The 22,665-nt window shown below is 42.7% G+C and overlaps 1 long non-coding RNA gene across 2 annotated transcripts; it reads right to left on the bottom strand.

The window, feature by feature from the left end:
• Positions 1-276: 276 nt before the first annotated feature.
• LOC130363024 (uncharacterized) lies at positions 277-21,838 on the bottom strand. 2 transcript variants are annotated; one of them, XR_008891682.1, is made up of 5 exons: positions 21,703-21,838; positions 21,541-21,622; positions 4,032-4,438; positions 1,202-1,352; positions 277-1,035 (listed from the first exon to the last, which is right to left on the bottom strand). It is a non-coding gene; the product is annotated as an uncharacterized LOC130363024 (long non-coding RNA). The 2 variants fall into 2 exon arrangements; XR_008891681.1 differs by lacking the exon at positions 277-1,035 and having other exon boundaries at positions 1,110-1,352.
• Positions 21,839-22,665: the final 827 nt, after the last annotated feature.

Below are 22,665 nucleotides of genomic sequence, written 5' to 3'. Positions count from 1 at the left end.
AGAACCATTTGCTGAAAAGCCTCACCACACCATGATCTTTCCATCTCCAAACTTCACTGTGTTTTTAGGGTGATGTGCGGCACCATTTCTCCTCCAAACATGGTGTGTATTATGGCATCCAAACAGTTCCATTTCCGCACTATATTCTTCCAGTATTTCACTGACTATTCCAAATGTTGTACAGCAAACTTTATATCAGCTTCACCATGCTTTTTATTCAACAATGGAGTCGTGTGGTGAGCGTGCATATAGACCATGACGGTGTGTAGTGAGTGTGCATACAGGTAATGCATTACTTACTGTTTTCTTTAAGACAACAGTACCTGAAAATTCCAGGTCTTTTTGAAACTCTCCACAAGTGTCCTTGGCTTTTGGATAACTCTTCTGATGATTCTTCTCACTCCTCAGAAACCTTGTGAGGAGCACCTGGTCAATGCAAATTTATGGGGAAATCATTGTCTTTCCACTTCTGTATAATGGCCCCAATAGTGCTCAGTGGAAACTTAGAAATGCGCCTGTAACCAACGTCATTGTTATGTATTGCAATAATTAGATTGTAAAGCTCTTGAGGCGGTTCTTTGCTTATCCCACATATCAGAAAAATTATACAAAACGGATAGTGCTTAAACTATAACTTTTAATAACGTGTCTTTATAAAAAAAAACACATTTCCCACAAATCATGAGATGTGTCTTGTGTGACACCTCGGCAATTAGTCCTTTTTGTAGCCATCAATTGGGATATTAATTTGTACTGACAAGGGGTTGGATTGCTTTTTAATTACTAACAGATTTAAGCTGTCATCTTGGCTTTCCATGTCTTTTTTTTGTCCTTCCCTTTTTTATACATTCAGTACTTTAACGGACCTTGTTTGGAGGGGGGAGGGTTTATATTTCATTGTCTCTTTACCATGCGTGAAAGTTGGGCTTTTGGCTCAAATGTTCTCTCAGTTGCATTTCTGTCTTTTTCCTGGAATATACATGTTCATACGCCCGAGGATTGTCCTGGGTTAAATGTTTTTGCTGTGTTGTTAATCTTATTTGAAAACCAAATAAAAACTTGTTAAAAAAAACTAACAAAAAAAACATTATTACAAGTTAATTTCTGAGCTTATTTGTTTTAATGTCTTTGTATGTATGAATATGGATTTGTATGTATGGTTATTACCAACATCATGGTGAAAATTTCATGTCAATAGCACCTTTGCAAATATATGACGCCAACGGCTGTCCGGGCATTCCAGGAGTTGTAGTTTTGCAACATCTGGAGGTCCGCTGGTTGAAGATCACTGTGACCAATACTTTACATTGTATTCTAGATTTTCCTCATTTAAAATTGGTTGCCGGAGCGTCCTATAGGGCGAAAAATACGGTATATCTTTAGTGAGAAAAATTGTGACATGTTCAATACTTATTTCACCCGCTGTAAAGAAGTAAATGCTCACCTAAACTACTAGACTGCTAAAAATGAATACGCTCTTATGACTAAGCATGTATAATGCTAGAAACATGTCAGTCTGCTTTCTGACCTTGGAAATACTATTCCCCTGTATTTTAATGTATCCTAAATAAAAGGTTTGGATTCTATGGAAGTGCACTGAGAATTTTTCTTTCACAATCTATTTTAAAGATAATCTACTTTATGAATATCAGAATGACTCTATTTTGACAGCCCCCCCCCCCCTTACCCCTTTTTGGTGGACGTCTCTTCATTTATCATTATTAATAAATAATTTTGTATAAGAAAATAAAAAACCCCACTAAATTATTCTTGCAAAACACATCATTCAAATATTATTTGGTAGTCTCCATAAAAGAACAATATTAGACAACATGATAGACACATCTCTATCTGCTGAGCCGTTAATAAAGGCAAATAACATTTTCTGGTTCAACTGAATATTCTAATTTTTTAATGGAGAAAATGCATTCTTAATTTAAATATGCACTATAAGTAGGGCCAATAATAAGGAAAAAGTAGTGTATGGGAGAATGAATGTAGTGCTCTATGCAAAAGGCTTATAAAAGCAGTCAAGAATCTGTAGAAATCAGCACAAGGAGAAAAAAAAAAAAGCTACATAATGTTCACAAATTGTCCGTAATTGTATGGATTTTAAATATAAAAGTTGCCAGCGAAAAAAGCTAAAAGCCATTAGGAGAGATACTATTGTGAAATACATCAGCAACATCAATTCAAAATCTTATTTAAAAAAAAAAAATAATATTTTTTTTTTCAAAAAATTTGATAACTATACTTAAAAGTCTTGTCTCGATGTTTACAACAATGTCGACATTGTTCGGAATGACACGGCCTAATGCATATATGAATCCTATTTGAAAAGAGCTGCTAATTAGCATGAATAGTCTCTCTCCGTGAAGGTCGTTCATTTTGAAGCTGAACATCGCTGAAGCAGTCACCCTTAGTAACAGCGATTAGGATAGGAGACCCGGCACTCTTGTCTTACCGAATACCAGGTCACCAATTTAATTAAAAGAGAAAAAAAAAGCAAACAAACTAAAAGAATTCTATAGCAATGAAACTTGCTACATTGACGATCTATTTCACCTCAATGCGAGATGAATGTTTTTGAAACTTCAGGAAAACGCTGCCTTTTCTGACTTTCCATTTTTATTATCTCAGTCTTATTTTGCTCTATATGTGTCTATAACAAAAAGGCCATGCCTACAGTGATCGGTGCGCGGTGTTTGACTGGTCTTTAATCTTGACGGAATGTTCAATGGACTTATTGTCAGTCTGACTGTTATTGTGCATGGCTTTATGGTCTCCAGGTGGGTTGTTCCGTAGCAACCAAACTATTGTCAAAATATGTCATAAGACAACGCTCTGCTGACACAGTTATAACTAGAAATGAGGGAATCAGTTTGGCACAAATTAAATGCGTTCCAAATTTCCCTAAAATGTTTCAATTTATTTCCAAAATATTTGTGATTCGTTTTGGACAAAATTTGGACTAGCCCTATACAACCTCCTGCCGTGGCCATCATGTTTCATACTATACAGCTGCTACTAATACTACTTCTACTACTGCTACATCTACTAGCCCAACACAGCTGCACATCTGCTGCCTTGTCTTCTATGTTCTGCACTGCTACTACTACTACTACTATTACTACCACCACCACCACTACTACTTCATGCTCTACACAATCACACATCTGCTGCCTTATCCATCATGCTCCATACTGTACTGCTACAACTATTACTACTACCCCTACACAGACGCATATCTCCTGCCTTGTCCATCATCTTCTATACTGTACTACTACTACTTATATTACTGCTAGTGCTACTACTACTACTGGCCCTACACAGACGCATATCTCCTGCCTTGACCATTATGTTCCATACTATACTGCTAATACTACTACTACTAAGACTACTACTACTACAACCCTACCCTTACACAGCTGCACATCTCCTGCCTTATCTATCATGTTCTATACTGAACTGCTACTACTACTTCTAGCTCTATACAGCCACAAATCTCTTGCTTTTTTCATCGTGTTTCATACTGTAGTACTATTACTACTACTAGCCCAATACAACTGCATATTTTCTGCCTTCTCCATCATGTACTATACAGGACTTCTGCTAATACTAATACTACTAATACTACTGCTGCTAATTCTCCTGCTACTTTCAACACAGCCACACATTACCTGGGCTGTCCATCTTTATGTTCCATACTGTGCTGATGCTACTACTGTTACTTTCGTTAGCGTTACAGAGCCAAATATATTCTCCCTTTTCCATCATGTTCCATACTGTCTTGCCGTTGTTAAATAAGCTACTCTGCACAGGATAAATATTTATAAAGAACAAAAAAAAAAGATGAACCATAGGAGACCTCAGAGTGTTACACACTACTCTTTAGGGCAATCGGGGCACTTTTGATGGTATCTTAAGGATGAATATCTCTATAAAGCGGTCACTGGCCACCACTTAGCAACACTGTGTGTGCGCAACAATGTAACTACTGCAGATAAAACTTGGAGAAAGCCATACTTTACCTTTTTGCTGAGATCAACTGTGGAGTTTGTCTTGACAGCTCAGGTTTCTTAAGGAAAACAGAGGCTTGGTCTCTTGTCCTCTGCTTATCCTCATGTAGCAGCCTAAATCTTGGAGAGGTCAACCTTTGGACTGTAGGCTGAAATCAAGTAGAGTACCTTATCTTTATAGTCTACATTGACTTGACAACATATGGCCCTTTTTTGTTCACTCTGACTTTGGACATTGTTGATTCAGTTCAGCTTCAGTCCACTTCTACTATAGGGTGTAAAGTCATTCCCTTTTGAAACAAGAAGGGTTCAATATTCTGGTTGAAGAGTGATATGGGGAGGCCTTGTATGCCTCAGTGAATGACAAGAAATCCTCCAAGAGCATGTTGAGGAACCCAAGGATCTTTTCTGAGTAAGATCTAGAAAAAAAACGGATGCAGCCAGGTTAAGGACACTGCCTCAGAAGACCATGGGCCCAAACACCCTTTGCCAACAAACACCTACAAATCTCCAGCAGTCAAAAAAGATTTTTATGGTCAGAAACAATCTTACTAAAGAACCTACAACTGGCCATAGGCCACATACAAAAGTTTAGCCCCAAAAAATTATTATGGCTATAATACAAAACTCACAGGACATAAGATATATACCACACCAAGTATGGATCTGAACCAAGCATATCATATTATATAGTGCCCTTACTGTATGTAGCCATATTACAGTATACATAAGTACTAATAACTATCTTAGATGACCACCAAAAAACAGACGAGTAAAAAGTTTTTACAATAAATGACCCAACACAGACTACTGTATGACCAGGCAGGTGTCACCAACTCTTGCCTCAATATATGTTTCATAGGCTTTGTCATAGAACTCTGGCAACAAGCCGAAAGTATTCCTCTTTCACTCCTTCATGACCCGGGGTTTTTCCGTTTTTGCCCTTTCGTTTTTTCCTCCCTACCTTTAAAAAATCACAACTCTTTATACTGTGATTCCTCATGACTTGCCTCTTGTGGCTTTGTCATGGTTCTTGCACACATACTCCCGCTATCCAATGGAGTTACATGAATATGTTCTACTACTAGTTGAGTATCTATTAAGCCACAATTACTTTATATTCAATGGTTTATTTTTTCTTCAGGTTACGGGAGCTTCGATGGGGCGAAATTCTCCCTCTCTCTTGCCAACATCTATATGTGTTGGTGGGAGAGGGAGATTCTTTTCGCCCACTAAAACCCCAACAGCGAACATCTGCTGTGGTATGGCCGCTACATTGATGACCTCCTATTTATTTGGGGGTCCGATGTGGTGGCCATACAGGGGTTCGCGGAGTTCATAAACTTAAACAACCTTAACCTGAAGTTTACCGTTGACTATCATTTGGAGGTGGTCAATTTTCTTGATCTGCGTTTGCGGGATGACAGTGGCAAAGTAATTTCTACTTCATATAGAAAGAAAACGGCTGTTAATCCTGTCACTCCGCACACGTAGTTGAAACTTATTTGTAGGGGAGTTGATCCGGGCATGCCGCAGTTGTACATTGGAGAGTGATTTCTCCATATGGAGGCAGTTGCTGTTAGCAACAGATTAAGACAGCGGGGTTACCCGGAATTGTTACGCCGAGCGCTCCGGGTCCCTGCTCCTCCCCAGAGCGCTTGCGGCGTTCTCCCCTCTGCAGCGCCCCGGTCAGACCCGCTGACCGGGAGCGCTGCACTGACACTGCCGACGGGGATGCGATTCGCATAGCGGGACGCGCCCGCTCGCGGATCGCATCCCAATCCACTTACCTGTCCCGGTCCCCGGCTGTCATGTCCTGGCCCGCGCGGCTCCGCTCTCTAGGGCGCGCACGCGCCAGCTCTCTAAGATTTAAAGGGCCAGTGCACCACTAATTGTTGCCTGGCCCAATCAGTGTAATTAGCTCCCACCTGTGCCTTAGCCTATATTACCTCACTTTCCCTTCCCAGTATTGCCGGATATTGTTGCCCTTGTGCCTAGTGAAAGCGTTTCCTGTGATTGCCTTACCAGTGTTTCCAGACCTTCTGCCGTTACCATTGACTACGAACCTTGCCACCTGCCCTGACCTTCTGCTACGTCTGACCTCGCCTCTGTCTAGTCCTTCTGTCCCACGTCTTCTCAGCAGTCAGCGAGGTTGAGCCATTACTGGTGGATACGACCTGGTTGCTACTGCCGCAGCAAGACCATCCCGCTTTGCGGCGGGCTCTGGTGAATACCAGTAGCAGCTTAGACCCGGTCCACCGGTACGGTCCACGCCAATCCCTCGCTGACACAGAGGATCCACATCCAGCTAGCCGAATCCTAAAAGTAGATCCGGCCATGGATCCCGCTGAGGTGCCGCTGCCAAGTCTTGCTGACCTATCCTTGGTGGTCGCCCAGCAATCCCAACAGATCGCCCAACAAGGACAGCAGCTGTCGCAGTTGACCGCCATGCTACAGCAACTTCTGCCACAGCTACAGCAGCAACCATCTCCTCCGCCAGCTCCTGCACCTCCTCCGCAGCAAGTGGCCGCTCCTAACCTCCGCTTGTCCCTGCCGGACAAATTTGATGGGGACTCTAAACTCTGCCGTGGTTTCCTGTCTCAATGTTCCCTAGATTTGGAGATGTTGTCGGACCAATTTCCTACAGAACGGTCTAAGGTGGCTTTTGTAGTTAGTCTTTTGTCTGGAAAGGCCTTGTCATGGGCCACACCGCTCTGGGACCGCAATGATCCTGCCACAGCCACTGTCCAGTCCTTCTTCGCTGAAGTCCATAGTGTCTTCGAGGAACCAGCCCGGGCCTCCTCTGCCGAGACTGCTTTGCTGAACCTGGTCCAAGGAAGTTCTTCTGTAGGCGAATACGCCATCCAGTTTCGTACCCTCGCCTCTGAGCTAGCCTGGAACAATGAGGCTCTCTGCGCGACCTTCAAGAAAGGCTTATCCAGCAACATCAAAGATGTACTGGCCGCACGAGAAATTCCTGCTAACCTGTCTGAACTTATCCATTTGGCCACCCGCATCGACATGCGTTTTTCTGAGAGACACCAGGAACTCCGCCAGGAAAGGGACCTTGATCTCTGGGCACCTCTCTCCCAGTATCTTTTGCAATCTACCCCTGTGCCTCCCGCCGAGGAGGCTATGCAAGTGGATCGGTCTCGCCTGACTCATTAAGAGAGGACTCGCCGCAGAGATAAAAATGTATGCCTGTACTGCGCTAGTACCGAACACTTCCTAGTGGATTGCCCTATTCGTCCTCCACGTCTGGGAAACGCACGCACGCACCCAGCTCACGTGGGTGTGGCGTCTCTTGGTGTGAAGTCTGCTTCTCCACGTCTCACTGTGCCCGTGCGGATTTTGCCTCCTCATAGCCCCCTTCCTGGTAACACTCTGCCCCATGGCAAGCTTCACCCTCTGCCCCCCCTCCCCATTCCCACTTCTTGTGGATTGCCTGCCATTGTTGAAGTTACCCAGGACTTCTCTGTCATCCGGAAGGAAACTCAAGAATCGCTCCCTATGGCCTCGTCTCGTATGAAGGGACAAGCAGACAAAAAGAGGGGGAGACATAAGGGGGGGGGGGGTACTGTTACGCCGAGCGCTCCGGGTCCCTGCTCCTCCCCGGATCGCTCGCGGCGTTCTCCCCTCTGCAGCGCCCTGGTCAGACCCGCTGACCGGGAGCGCTGCACTGACACTGCCGACGGGGATGCGATTTGCATAGCGGGACGCGCCCGCTCGCGGATCGCATTCCAATCCACTTACCTGTCCCGGTCCCCGGCTGTCACGTCCTGGCCCGCGCGGCTCCGCTCTCTAGGGCGCGCACGCGCCAGCTCTCTAAGATTTAAAGGGCCAGTGCACCACTAATTGGTGCCTGGCCCAATCAGTGTAATTAGCTCCCACCTGTGCCTTAGCCTATATTACCTCACTTCCCCTTCCCAGTATTGCCGGATATTGTTGCCCTTGTGCCTAGTGGAAGCGTTTCCTGTGATTGCCTTACCAGTGTTTCCAGACCTTCTGCCGTTACCATTGACTACGAACCTTGCCGCCTGCCCTGACCTTCTGCTACGTCTGACCTCGCCTCTGTCTAGTCCTTCTGTCCCACGCCTTCTCAGCAGTCAGCGAGGTTGAGCCATTACCGGTGGATACGACCTGGTTGCTACCGCCGCAGCAAGACCATCCCGCTTTGCGGCGGGCTCTGGTGAATACCAGTAGCAGCTTAGACCCGGTCCACCGGTACGGTCCACGCCAATCCCTCGCTGACACAGAGGATCCACATCCAGCCTGACGAATCCTAACAGGAATGGACCATCTCGAGAGCGGTGTCTATTGCAAGAGGAAAAAATCGTGAGGATCTCATTAGATCTCACAGTACCTAGAAAAACAATGAGATGAAAAATGATACTATGCCTATTGCATTTTCTACGCAATACAGCACTGATTTCCGAGCAGTGAAGAGGATTATAGACAAATATATACCTATACTATATACCGACTTTAGGGAGGCTCAGAAATAAGGCTACATGTGCGTATCCGAAAAAGCCCCCACCATTGGTCAGATAATCTTACCTAGTCTCTTCATGGATCACCCGGAAACAAAACCCACATGGCCTAACTATTTGGGTTCCTATAAATGTGGGGCAAGTAAATGCATTTGCTGTAAATATATGGTTAATTCCACACATTTTTCATCATGCAGCAATAACAGTAGTTTCTCCATTAAACAATACATTAATTGCAACACCTCTGGAGTGATATACCTCTTGGAGTGAAACCTCTTTACATGTCGTGACTGTAATTTACAATACATAGGTTGCACTATTAACCCATCGAAAAAGGGATACGCAAACATCTTTCTGATGTAATTCATTTTCAGTCACGACATGTATCGATGGTTACGAAGCATGTTGCAGAAAAACATGGGGGGAACATATAATCTTTACAATTGAAGGGTATTGAGGGTCACATTGCCATCGAGAGGAGGTAACGTAAAACAAAAAATACTAGATCGTGAAGTATTTTGGATTTTGAGGCTCAACACGAGGTTTTCGCAAGGTCTGAATAAAAGGCAAGATACCATCCTACATTATTGATCGTTGTAGGATATATTTCGGGTCCTCATATAGCTTGTTTATTTTTATTATTCTTGTGCTTTTCAAATCCCTCGAAGCCCCTTTTTTCTTTCTGTTCATGTTAGTATATGGCTGTACCTTTGGTTATATATATATATATATATATATATATATATATATATATATATATATATAATATTCTTATTCTATGCTATAGAATTGCATGAGCAGTCAGTTTCTTTTATATATTGTAATTTTTTAAGAAAATGTTATGGGTATTTTTCACAGTGTTATGTCAGAACACAAACCTATTTTTGTATTTGCATTTGTGTGTTCTTGATGTAATTGTGTGGGCGGGCTCAGTGCCGCGTGCTATTAGCCACTGGTCCTGGCTGTTGCTAGGTGTCGGGCCCCACCCTCTATGACACGGGGCCACGGAGAGGAACCAGGAAAGGGAAAAGGAGAGGACCCAGGACGTACCAGTACGTCCTGGGTCGGGAAGGGGTTAAAGACTAACCCTGGGGCCTAAGAACTTACACTAGAGGGGAGTAGACAGTGGTACTAAAACTACAGTACTGCAGTAGTGACAAACAATGGGGGAGATTTATCAAAACCTGTCCAGAGAAAAAAGTTGCTGAGTTGCCCATAGCAACCAATCCGATTGCTTCTTTCATTTTTGAAAAGGCCTCTGAAAAATTGAAGAAGCGATCAGATTGGTTGCTATAGGCAACTCAGCAACATTTCCTCTGGACAGGTTTTGATAAATCTCCCCCAATGTCTTTTGGAGGAAGATGGCCATGGAGCAAGGTATAAGACCCTGGTTTCAGGCAGTTTGATAAATCTGGGCCAATGTCAATGCATTCTTCAGAAGAGGAACCACAAATGAAGACCACCAGATAAACATAAACGTATTTTAACATAAACATGTATTTATGTGCTGTTATATAGACTTGAATTTCCTGACCAAGCCAATGGTGAATGTTATTAGAGACAAAATTTTACGCTTGGCGAAGTGTAAGGCTAGGTTCACACAGTGGAATTCCCGCCTGCAATTCTGCTTTGAAATTGCAGGCAGAAATCCAGCTTACTAAAATGTATAGTGTAGTGAATGGGTTTATATTCACAAATTCACACTTCGGAATTTGTGAAGTGGAATTTGTGAACGGAAAATCTGCTTGGAAATTTCCGCCTGAAGAATGGCATTGCTCATTCTTCAGGCGGAAATACTCGCAGAACACATTGCAGTCTATTGGAGACTGCAGTGTCCGTGCGGTCATAGTGCCTACTGATTCAGTCAGCGCTGGCCGCACTCGGAATCTCCAGGCGAAAATTCAGAAGTGTGAATAGGAGTGCGGAATCGCATAGAAGTCTATTGGGCTTTAATTTGAGGCAGAATACTGCATGCAGAATTTCTGCCCTGTGAATAGACCCTTAGGCTAGGTTCACACTGCGGAATCTCCGGGCAGAATTTCTGCTGGAGATTTAGCCGGTGGCACTAAGATCGAACGGACTGCATTGCCGTCCCAATAGACGGCAATGCATTTCTGGGTGGATCTTTCGGGAGATCTGCTCAGAAATACATTGATATGGAGACGGCAATGCAGCCCATGCGGTCCTAGAAATTCCACAGTGTGAACCCAGCCTTAGTGGTGACAAGCAGATCTTTTAAGGATCACCCATGTCTAGGAAAGTGCTTTTGGAGTGTATGGATGGTGGTATTCCTTTTCCAGATGAAAATAACATTTTGATCAACGTGAACAGGATGTGACAAAAGTTGGAATCGGTACGTTCTCTGGGGATGCTAGAAAAATCTGTTGATAAATAGGATTAATACTTATTACCAATGATTCTAAATAAATAATATACCTACTCAAAAAAGGAAATTTTGAGCAAGTCAAACAGTTGCGTATAGTTTTTTTTTTTTTTTTTACTGTAGGACGTTTTTCTTTCAGGATCCCAGTGAGATAACAAGTCCAATGGCGTCCCATTTAGAGTTTGTAGATCATGGGGTTTAAAGTGCAGTTTGCTGTGGTTTACTCAACAGGCCGCTTGTTTTACATGTACATATGGGAATTTGTCATCATCGTCTTTAAGAAGAACTGTAAGAGGAGAGGTCCCTCGATGATCTGTTTGGGAGCAGATGTCTGAACAAGAGCTCAGCTAATGCCCTCTTGGATTTTCATTTCTCATCCGCGGTAAATGCTACATTTGTATCACTTAACACTCAATGAACCTCTCTCAGTTTCCTTTAGATCCTAATAAGGGTGTTTTAAGGCAGGGAATGAGGAAACTTACGGATTAATAGGATGCCAGGACAGATTCATAATCTGCCTTGATGCCATCATCCCTAACCACGTGAGAATCAAAGCAGATAAACCCACTACTAAACTGAAAAGATTGTATAAATCTGGTCATCGATATTTAGCTGCTAAGACGTCTCAACTTTCCCTTTTTTTTTTAACATGCTGGAAACCAGGGGGTTGGGAAAGCTTCAAATACAACGATACAGAACCTAAGCTGCATTATTATACTCAAAAACACGAAGGAAAAGAATGCATGGGTCAGTAAAGAGGTGCAAGGGTCGAGGCAGACAACAAGTACACAGGGCTGGTGCAAGGATTTCTGCCACCCTAGACAGTAGCTAATTTTGCCGCCCCTTAACCCTGCCTATTTGCTCCGCCCTTTGACATGTCCCACCTTACTACTGTGGTGACACCTCATGGGGCGGATATATTGAGGTGCGCGTGATGTCAGGATGCCAGACGGACCTGATTTGCCTGTCTGGCCTAACTTTCTTGCAGCAGGTAGAGCAGCATCCCCATCAAGAGGGCACTCTAGGCGGCTGCCTATTTTGCCTATAGGCAGAACCGGCCCTGCAAGTACATTAAGACAATCTGGTTGTTCAAAATCTACAAAGTATATTCACAATAGAGATAATACAGTGACCCCCTGACCTACGATGGCCCCGACATACGATCATTTCAACATACGATGGCCTCTCAGAGGCCATCGCATGTTGAAGGCAGCATCAATATACGATGCTTTTGTATGTCGGGGCCATCGCCTAAACGGCTATCCGGCAGCGCAGACTGCTTCAGCTGCCACCGGATAGCCGTTTACGGTGCCCCATGCGATCCCTCCACCCATTGAAGCAGACAGGCTCCCTGTCATCAGATGACTAGTAAGTCAGGTCTCGGCCGCATTGCAACCTGGGAAAAATCCGAGACAACAGTTATTTTGCATGCTGTTAAAATAAATATTGGGGCGAAAATCCCAGAAGAATTGGGAGAAAACCGTCACACACAGGTACAGACACTATATTATGAACTACACTAACTGTACACCCCTTGCAGCATATTCAAATAAAAAAAAATTCCTGGAATACCCCTTTAACTGTAGGGATGGTATGGGGCAGGGGGTGATGAGCAGTACCTTTTTTTCTCCAGACATGATGTTTAGAATGGAGGCTAGAAGTTCGGTTTCGGTTTCATCAGACCAGAGAATCTTGTTTCTCATTGTCTAAGAGTCCTTTGGGTGCATTTTTGTAAACTTCAGGCGGCTTTCCTGTGTCTGTTATGAGGAGATACCTCTTTCTGGTCACCAATCAAGGTGTAGTAACATCCGATCAAAAGAAATGGGAGGCCCCCAGAGCTAAATTTCAGGTGTCATAGCAAAGGGTCTGAATACTGTCCATGCAAAATCTTAGTTTTTCTGTTCAATAAATTAACAAAGATATCTAAAATTCTGTTTTCATTTTATCACTATGGGACATTGAGTGCAGAATGACGGAGGGGAGGGGAGTTTTTTTTTTTTTTTTAAGCTCTAGGCCGCAAAATAGCAAAATGTAGAGACTGTAGACTGTAGCTATATCCTTCCCTTTAGTCATATAGAGGTACAGTTAAAGAAGATATCCAGTAAGAAATAATAAATGTGTGATCGCTGGGAGTCCCTGTATGGGGCCTCAACTTGGCCAGGACTCCTTTATGTGACGTTTCTCGAAACATGCCCCCTCCATTCATCCCTAGGGGAGAGATGGAGACACAGCATTTGCTTGATAAAGTATTTGAGATAAATGGAGCGAGTGTGTTTTGACCAGCAGACGACCTGGGTGCGAAACTCGCTCTAGCAGAGCAGAGTCGGGGCCCCGTACGGGAGATCATATGGGGTCCCACCGGTTGGACCCCGCGATCACACATTGATCCCCTTTCCTGTGGATAGGAGATACATTTTTTACCGCTGGACATCTTCTATGAAGTTCTCCAAAAGACCACATCTGTAAGAATACCACACCCTTATTCAGACAAGATTTCATGTGACAGATTCTCAGTCCATCATAAATATTGCACTGTGGCCATTTTCATTGAGAAGACCACCACTATAAAATACCACTTTTCAACAGAATTTAGAGATTGGATGTGTGAGCCCTGTAAATGTGCCTTGTACCCTTCCTTTAAAGAGGACCGGTGGCCAATACAAGAAATTTGATTACAATATAATTAAATAGCGGGAGTGATTACCAGGTAATGGATGGGATTATACAGTCAGGGGTATGTATTACACATATACACGCCACCACTCAATGTAAAACATTCACACACCCTGACTTTATAATACCGCCCATTACCGGATAGTCACTCCATCAAAATTACGTTTACACCCTGAATTGTCAAAATATTAACCTTTATAATTTAGGAACGGGAAGACATATCAAGATACTTTTTAAAAGTTGCATGATCGGGGAACCCTAGGCTATTGGCCACAGGTCCAGTTTAGGAAATTGTATCCTGTATCCAAAGGATAGGGGATAAGTGTCTGATCACTGGGGTCTGACCACTGGAACCCACACGATTCTCATGCACGGCGCTCTGGCTCTCCTTATACACAGAGCAGGGGTTGCCACGTGCCCTCCATGCATCTCAATAGGAGAGACACAGCACTGCACTCGTGTATCTCAGGCTCAGCCATAGAGATGCAGTGCGGTGGTTGACACAGCTTTGTGCATGGGGAGAGCCAGAGCACTAGGCAGGAGATCATTGGAGGGTCCCAGCTGTTGGACCATCTGCCATCAGACACTTATTCCCTATATTTTGGATAGGGGATACATTTTCCTAAACTGGACTACTCCTTTAATAAGGTCTTCTTGAATTCATACTAAGCCACATTTTTTAATAATAAAAGGTGTTGGTGCTACCACTGAGCCCCATCACATTGTGACCTCTCATTTAAAGGCCTCCATGCCCCTCAAGCACGACTATGGTAAACAGAGAAATCTGCGCCATGCTCAGTCACAACAACCTGACAGTGAATTCTCTTCTTGGTGAATGCAGTTACCTAATTAAAAAGAACATTAATGTCATTGTGAACTTCGTCTTTCATTAAATTGAACAAAAAATATTGTTGCAGTTGCTAGTATTCTTGAAGAGCTTTGTGTCTTGTGAATGAAATGAGCTATATACATGTTATTATTACCTTCTAAAGTGCATGTAATCACAACAATACACACAGTAACATGTGGTGTGTGTAGACACATAACAATAAAATGCAATAGGAAACTATGGTGGAGAAGAAACCAACCTCCCACAAGGTCAATGCAGAGAGCTTCATGTGTAAAGGGAAAATCTTCACTGACTCCAATGGAATGTTTCCCCATATTGATCTGTTCCTATTGTTACAACATTTCTTAACAGAGAAAGCATCTTATGTTCACCACCCTGCGCGCTTTCTATGACTATATATTTTCAAATGCTTATTTCAATATCATCATCAATTACAAGACATCAATATGTAACTTTAACAAAGAGTAATAAAAAATGCCAAAAAAATACAAAAAAACAACAATGACCATAATATTATTAACGTTTATTGCATTGGCTGAAAATTATTCTTCTGTAAATCATCTATCTTTTTCAATATCAACAATATGTCAACTGAATACAACTCCAAAGGTGGATAAAAAGATAAAACAAAGCATCCTTTCTTAAAGAAGTATCATGGAAAAAAACATATCCCCTATCCAAAGAATGGAGGATAAGATTTAGATTGCTGGGGGTCCATGTGCTGGGGCCCCCAGCAATCTCCTGTTTGGAGCACTGGCTTTCCGTCACAGCGGCGCGTCACGACCCCCACCGAAACGGGGACCCCCTTCATATAGCTCTATGGGAGAGCCGTTTGGCAATCTTCGGTGGGGGTCGTGAGGCGCCGCTGTGAAGGAGAGCCAGGGCTCCAAACAGTAGATCGCTGGGGGCGCCAGCACTGGGACTCCCCGCGATTCTAAACTTAACCCCTTTCCTTCGGATAGGGGATAAGTTTCATGATACTTCTTTAATATTAAAAAAGAGAGGGATAGTGCTGCTAATTACCAGTGATAAAGGTTTATTGAGAAGAAAGGTTATTCAGATTAACTAGAGTCTAACATGGATATTTGTGAAGGATTTAGTGGCTGTAGTCTACAAAACTATCCCACTTTGGTGTCCATCGTAATACATATTATGATCTATCATGAATTTAAAGGAGTTAAGTTATGCCCCATTGTATCTTGCTGTCATGAGCTGTACTATGTATTCAGTTGGTTCCCTATACCGTTGACCGTGAAGAGTCCATGGATATGGGAGGGGTAAACAGGGAAAAACAAAGGGGTAATCATGTTCAGGAGATTGTGGGGGTCCCAGCGGTCGGAACCACTTATCCTCAATCCTGTAGATAGGGTATATGTTGACTTTCACTAGAAATCCCTTTAAGTCCCTATATAAGCCCACATTTAAACCACTTGGTTCTAGATCAAATGTGTTAAAGGGGTACTACCGTGGAAAACTTTTTTTTTTTATGAACTGGTGCCAGAAAGTTAAACAGATTTGTAAATCACTTCTATTAAAAAATCTTAATCCTTCCAGCACTTTTTAGGGGCTGTATACTAAAGAGAAATCCAAAAAAGAAATGCATTTCCTCTGATGTCATGATCACAGTGCTCTCAGCTGATTTTTGCTGTCCATTTTAGGAACTGTCCAGGGCAGCATATGTTTGCTATGGGGATTTTTTCCTGCTCTGGACAGTTGCTAAAATGGACAGCAGAGGTCAGCAGAGAGCACAGTGGTCATAACATCAGAGGAAATGCATTTCTTTTTTGGATTTCTCTTTAGTATACAGCCCCTAAAAAGTACTGGAAGGATTAAGATTTTTTAATAGAAGTGATTTACAAATCTGTTTAACTTTCTGGCACCAGTTCATTTAAAAAAAAACAAAAGTTTTCCACAGGAGTACCCCTTTAAGGTCTCCAATGATAGTTGTTGCTTTAAGACAGTCTGGAGTTTTAGTTAGTTACCAAAAGACCACTAGGATCCCATTTGCCAAGAATGGCTACTACACAGACTTCTACAAGATTGTGCACTCAAGAAACACCATGTAGAGTATATGATTCTGTAGTGGACCACCAGGTAAAATGGCGGGACAACAGGTGTAGCGGTAGGAGTGTTGGGATCAAATGGTATTAACTCCGGGAGCTGGATTGTATTAAACCCCTAGTGTTCATGACGCCAGTGTGGTTTTCGGGTTTCGGAACACCACACGCCCAGATTCTCCACTATCCCAATTGCTAGAAGTGAAATGAGAGTCCAAAACCAGTTATGGTCAAACGGAGGCTTTACTGAGTAGAAGACAGGTGTAATTATCTCCACAGCTAAGGCCAGAATTCCCAGAGAGGTGGCCAGGACCCAGAGGACCTCGCAGCTTGCTGGACCAACATACTTGTAGTTAACTTGACTTGCAATTAGACTTGACTCGACTATGTGCAGGACTTGACTACTTGTAGTGACAGCAGACATAGACTTGAGACTTACTGGAATGACTGTAGCTTTTTGGGTCTTCCAGATGCTGATCACTTGCACTGAACATCTGTATTGGCTGGTTCTCAGTAAAGGAAGAGCGAGCATTGTAATGGCCGCCCCTTAATATAGTGGGGAGCTGGACTAAAGCCCATTGGTCAAGCTGCGGGTTATAGGTTAAGCTGGAGCTCTCTGGGAGAACATGTGACAACAAATCATGTGACTGCATAACGTAACATGTGACAGACTTACACAGGTCCTTGAGACCTCCCACAGGTCCTCTATACTACCTATACATAGGGATCCTGTCTATGCATTAAAGTGACACAGTACTGGTTGTCAACTGTGTAAATAAAAATAAACATATATGGTATCGCCGCGTGCACAAATGTCCGAATTATAAAAATATATCGTTATTAAACCACACGGTCAATGGCGTACGCGCAAAAGAATTCCAAAGTCCAAAATAGTGTATTTGTGGTCACTTTTTTACATCATGAAAAAAGGAATAAAAAGCAACCAAAAAGTCAGATCAATACAAAAATGGTACCGATAAAAACTTCAGATCACGGCGCAAAACATGAGCCCTATATCGGCCCGTACAGAGAAAAAAAAAAAGTTATAGGGGTCAGGAGATGAAAATTTTTAACGTGTACATTTTTCTGCATGTAGTTATGATTTTTTTCAGAAGCACGACAAAATCAAACCTATATAAGTAGGGTATCATTTTAATCGTATTGGCCCTACAGAATAAAGATAAGGTGTAATTTTTACTGAAAAATGTACTGCGTAGAAACGGAAGCCCTCAAAAGTTACAAAATGGAATTTTTTCTTCAATTTTGTCACACACTGAATTTGTTTTCCGTTTTGCCGTGGATTTTTTGGTAAAATTATTCATGTCACTGCAAAGTAGAATTGGTGGTGCAAAATAAGCCATCATATGGAATTTTAGGTGCAAAATGTAAAGCGTTATGATTTTTAGAAGGTGATGAGGAAAAAATTTAAATTAAAAAACGGAAAAACCCTGCGTCCTTAAGGGGTCAACCAACCCACCCATCCCCAGCTGCCCACTAACCTACCCACTTTACTTTGCATGACACCAAACACCAGAATTATTACTGTTTAGGTAATATAGGGGGGGTGCTGAAAAAGTGCAGAGACTAAGATGTTTGCCTGAAAGATTCTCCAGAGATGAGAAGATAAGAAATCTTAATGGCGGTCTTGGCCAGATGGAGAAGAAAAGGGAAAGTGAATGACTACAATTAGAGAAGAATTCATCAGTAAGTCGCTGGATAAAAAGTTTTTTTCGAAGGGTGCCCCATGGTGGAAAAGGTTGGGAAATACTGGTTTAGGCAGTGTATCTTGTTGCTGCCTCCCATGACAACCAGTACTGAGTTCACATAGCCCACCAGTCATTCTATCATATATTACATTGGGCTTAGCTTTAATAATTTCTAATAGAGAGGAGGCGCTATTCTATCTAATGCAACTTTTTCACCAAGAAGCAATGAATTCTGTAGTAGCCCATTATGTCTCCTGAAGGCTTTATTGTTGGCATTTTGCATCTGAATAGCGCTACTGATAGCTTGTTTTAGAGACGCTGACCAGGCCATTTACCGGTCATTTATGTGGCTTAAGACAGTATTTAAAGCCGCTCTAAAGTTTAACCATTTAATATGAGTTTTAAAAAAAACTCCTATGGATTGAGACAATGTAATCCCGACCATCTCACAAGGCTCCAATTAGCTCCGTAGTTTACAGACGCGGCCACGAAAACTTAGCTGGCATTTAAATGATTTTTTTTTATGCTGGTGACAAATGTAGAATTTACAGATCCATTGCTACTTAATGCTGCTTAGATTCTTGACACTTTTGGCAATGAAGGGAGTGAATGAAATTTTAATTAAATGTTTACGTACTCTGGGGCCAATTTAGATGGTATTTCCAGAAATAATACTGTGGAGAAGAAGAAGAAGAAAAAAAGCTGGAAAATAATAAAGTTATCTATAAGCCAACGATTGTAATGAGTAGTGTGTCATTTTATAAATGCCATTTTCAGCATTGTCGGAGGTCTCTGTCATAACACAACACATTATCAATCCAAAAAATATAAACATTAAAGGGGAGGTCTACTTTGGGCAGTCACTTTTCATTAGAAGGGTTCTCTACTCCAACCATCAGCCATAAACCGTGTCGGAATTTGGAAAGTGTTTTTCCCTTTAGCGCCACCACAGAAAAATTAAGAGTCTTTCTGTAACTATATTCTATTCTTTGGCAGATGGATTAGGGACATTAATAGTTAAGCCTGCAGTAAAATGTGTGCTGCTATACAAACTAATTTATTACCAATTGTGTGATAAATAACCCCTTGCACTTTCGTTTTTTCCTCCTTACCTTTAAAAAATCATAATTCTTACAATTTTGCACCTAAGAATCCATATTATGGCTTATTTTTTGCGCCACAAATTCTACTTTGTAATGACATCAGTCATTTTACCCAAAAATCGACGGCGAAACGGAAAAAAAAAATTGTGCGACAAAATTGAAGAAAAAACGTCATTTTATAATTTTGGGGGCTTCCATTTCTACACTTTTCTACATTTTTCAATAAAAATGACACCTTATCTTTATTCTGTAGATCTATTAAAATGATACCCTAATTATGTAGGTTTGATTTTGTGTACTTCTGAAAAAAATCATAACTACCGTATTTATCGGGGTATACCACGCACCGACCTATAACACGCACCCTCATTTTACCAAGGATATTTTTTACCCAAATATCCTTAGTAAAATGAGGGTGCCTGTGTGTGCATGTGTATACCCCGATACACTGTTTCTGACCCCGCAGAAGCCCCCAGGAAAGGCAGGGGGAAAGAGGCCGTCGCTGCCCGCTTCTCTCCCCCTGCCTTTCCTGGGGTCTAGAGCCCTGCTGCCGCCGCTTCTCTCCCGCTGGCTATCTGCGCTGCTGCCCGTTCTCTCCCCCTTGCTATCGGTGCCGCTGCCCCATTGCCGGCGCCGATAGCCAGGGGGAGAGAAGCGGTGCCGGCAATGGGGCAGCGGCGCTGATAGCCAGGGGAAGAGAAGGGGCAGCGGCACCCATTGCCGGCGCCACTGCCTCGTTGCCTCTCCCATCACCGGTTGTATAATTACCTGTGGCCGGGGTCAAGTCCGCGCTGCTTGAGGCCTCCGGTGTGCATCCCCTGCGTCATTGCTATGCTCTGCACGGTGCGGCGCAATGACGAGTCACTCGTCATTGCGTCTCGCAGCACATAGCAACGACGCAGGGCAATGGGGCACCGATAGCCAGGGGGAGAGAACGGGCAGCGGCACCGATAGCCAGGGGGAGAGAAGGGCCGTCAGCAGGACTCTAGACCTCAGGACAGGCAGGGGCAGAGAAGTTAGCAGCGACGGCAGGTCTCTGCACCTGCAAAAGCCGCTGCAGTTCATTGATTTAAAGCGCCCTCTTTAAATCATTGAACTGCAGCGGCTTATCGGCGTATAACACGCAGATAGACTTTAGGCTAAAAATTTTATATACGGTACATGCAGGAAAATCTATACGTTTTAAAGTTGTCATTTTCTGACTCCTATAACTTTTTTATTTTTCCGCGTACGGGGCAGTATGAGGGCTAATTGTTTGCACCGTGATCTGAAATTTTTAGCGGTACCATTTTTGTATTGATTGGACTTATTGATGGCTTTTATTCATTTTTTTCATGATATAAAAAGTGACCAAAAATACGCTATTTTGGACTTTGGAATTTTTTTGTGCGTACGCCATTGACCGTGCGGTATAAAATGTACAAACAAGAAAGTTGCAACAGCACTCTAGGTCAAAAAATGGAGGCTCTCAGCGCACTTTTTGATCAAAATGTGTCCCCCCCACCGTGCGGTATAATTCACGATCTATTTTTATAAGTTGGACATTTCTGCACACGGCGATACCACATATGTTTATTTTTATTTACACTGCTTTTATTTTAAATGGCAAAAGGCAGTGTAGGAGAATAACATGGTATGTGTACAGGTTTAGAGAGAAAGAAAGCATACTTGAAGCTGCGGAAAAAAAACTAAGCAAAATAAAGGCCGCAGAAGAGAAACAAAGCAAAATTGTTAATAATGACCTATAGAGAAAGTGTTTTTGCACCACAATAAGTATAAATTAAGAAAAATGCTTTAGAAATATGTCCATAGCCAACTTGAGAACCTGCTTTGGTAAAAATCAGCTTTGTTAAGTACAATAATATACATTAGTTCAAAAAGGAAAAGCGTATATAGACCAAAGTATCAGAAACTCATTAAGCTTTATTAGTACAAAATGCACAATAATAAGACAAACATTTAAAAGCACATAAAATAAGAGATACAACTCCAAATCCACAGGGGCAGGAAGGGGGGATCTGATCAGGGTACATCAGATTCATGTGTACATTGCCGCAGGTACAGAGATGGGTAAGCATTGGGGAAATACAACAAAATGCCCAGAGTAGATAAATCAGTAAGCCAGGAAAAGGTTAAGTCCTGGGTAGTAGCCCCATGATAAGGTGCATAGAAGTTAAATAGATTTCACCTGTAGAGAAATAATGCAGGCTGAAACTGAAAACCCAACAAAACGTAAATGAAGTATAAGCAATAAATTACCTAGTGGAAAGGGTAAGAGAGTGTGAGACCAGACCGCCGTGGCCCGATGTTTCACCAAGATCGGCTTCTTCCGGGGCGTGTCCTTAGGTTAAAAAATTACTATGTTTATATACAAGTGTTTCCAATCAGATGCCCGAGTTAAACCCATGTGACCCGACTTACGAACGCGTAACAACTTGACGTCCATGACATCCCGCATCACGTGAGAGTTCGCTAGATACAGCAGCCGTGTTCTCAGCCTGGCCGAGAGAACTCGCGCCTGCGCATCATGACACACTGTGTGTATCGCAGTGTGTTCGCCTCACCTCAAACAATGTCAAGGCACATGTGCAGGCTCACGGAATTACGGCACCTATACCCAACATTGGGCGATTAACTGCGCGTGCGCCCGACACTGCGGACAGAGAGCGATCACATACTCTGCTAGGAATAGGCAACTTAAAGGGACCTTAACCCTAAAGCCCTCTAGAGAGACCAAGATACCTGGTAAATAAATTAATATTTGCCAAAAAATGGACAGTAACCCATAAAGATAATTCAGAGACCTAAAGAAAACAATAAATAAGTGTGTCATGATGCGCAGGCGCGAGTTCACTCGGCCGGGCTGAGAACACGGCTGCTGTATCTAGCGAACTCTCACGTGATGCGGGATGTCATGGACGTCACGTTTTGACGCGTTCGTAAGTCGGGTTAAATGGGTTTAACTCGGGCATCTGATTGGATACACTTGTATATAAACATAGTCATTTTTAAACCTAAGGACACGCCCCGGAAGAAGCCTATCTTGGTCAAACGTCGGGCCACGGCGGTCTGGTCTCACACTCTCTTACCCTTTCCACTAGGTAATTTATTGCTTATACTTCATTTACGTTTTGTTGGGTTTTCAGTTTCAGCCTGCATTATTTCTCTACGGGTGAAATCTACTTAACTTCTATGCGCCTTATCATGGGGCTACTACCCAGGACTTAAAGGGGTACTCCGGTGAAAACCTTTTTTCTTTTAAATCAACTAGTGGCAGAAAGTTAAACATATTTGTAAATTACTTCTATTAAAAAATCTTAATCCTTCCAGTACTTATTAGCTGCTGAATGCTACAGAGAAAATTCCTTTCTTTTTGAACACTGA

The sequence above is a fragment of the Hyla sarda genome, chromosome 3, assembly GCF_029499605.1.
Source record: "Hyla sarda isolate aHylSar1 chromosome 3, aHylSar1.hap1, whole genome shotgun sequence".
In the NCBI taxonomy this organism is placed as follows: Eukaryota; Metazoa; Chordata; class Amphibia; order Anura; family Hylidae; genus Hyla; species Hyla sarda.
This window is presented reverse-complemented; position numbering and strand designations above follow the sequence as displayed.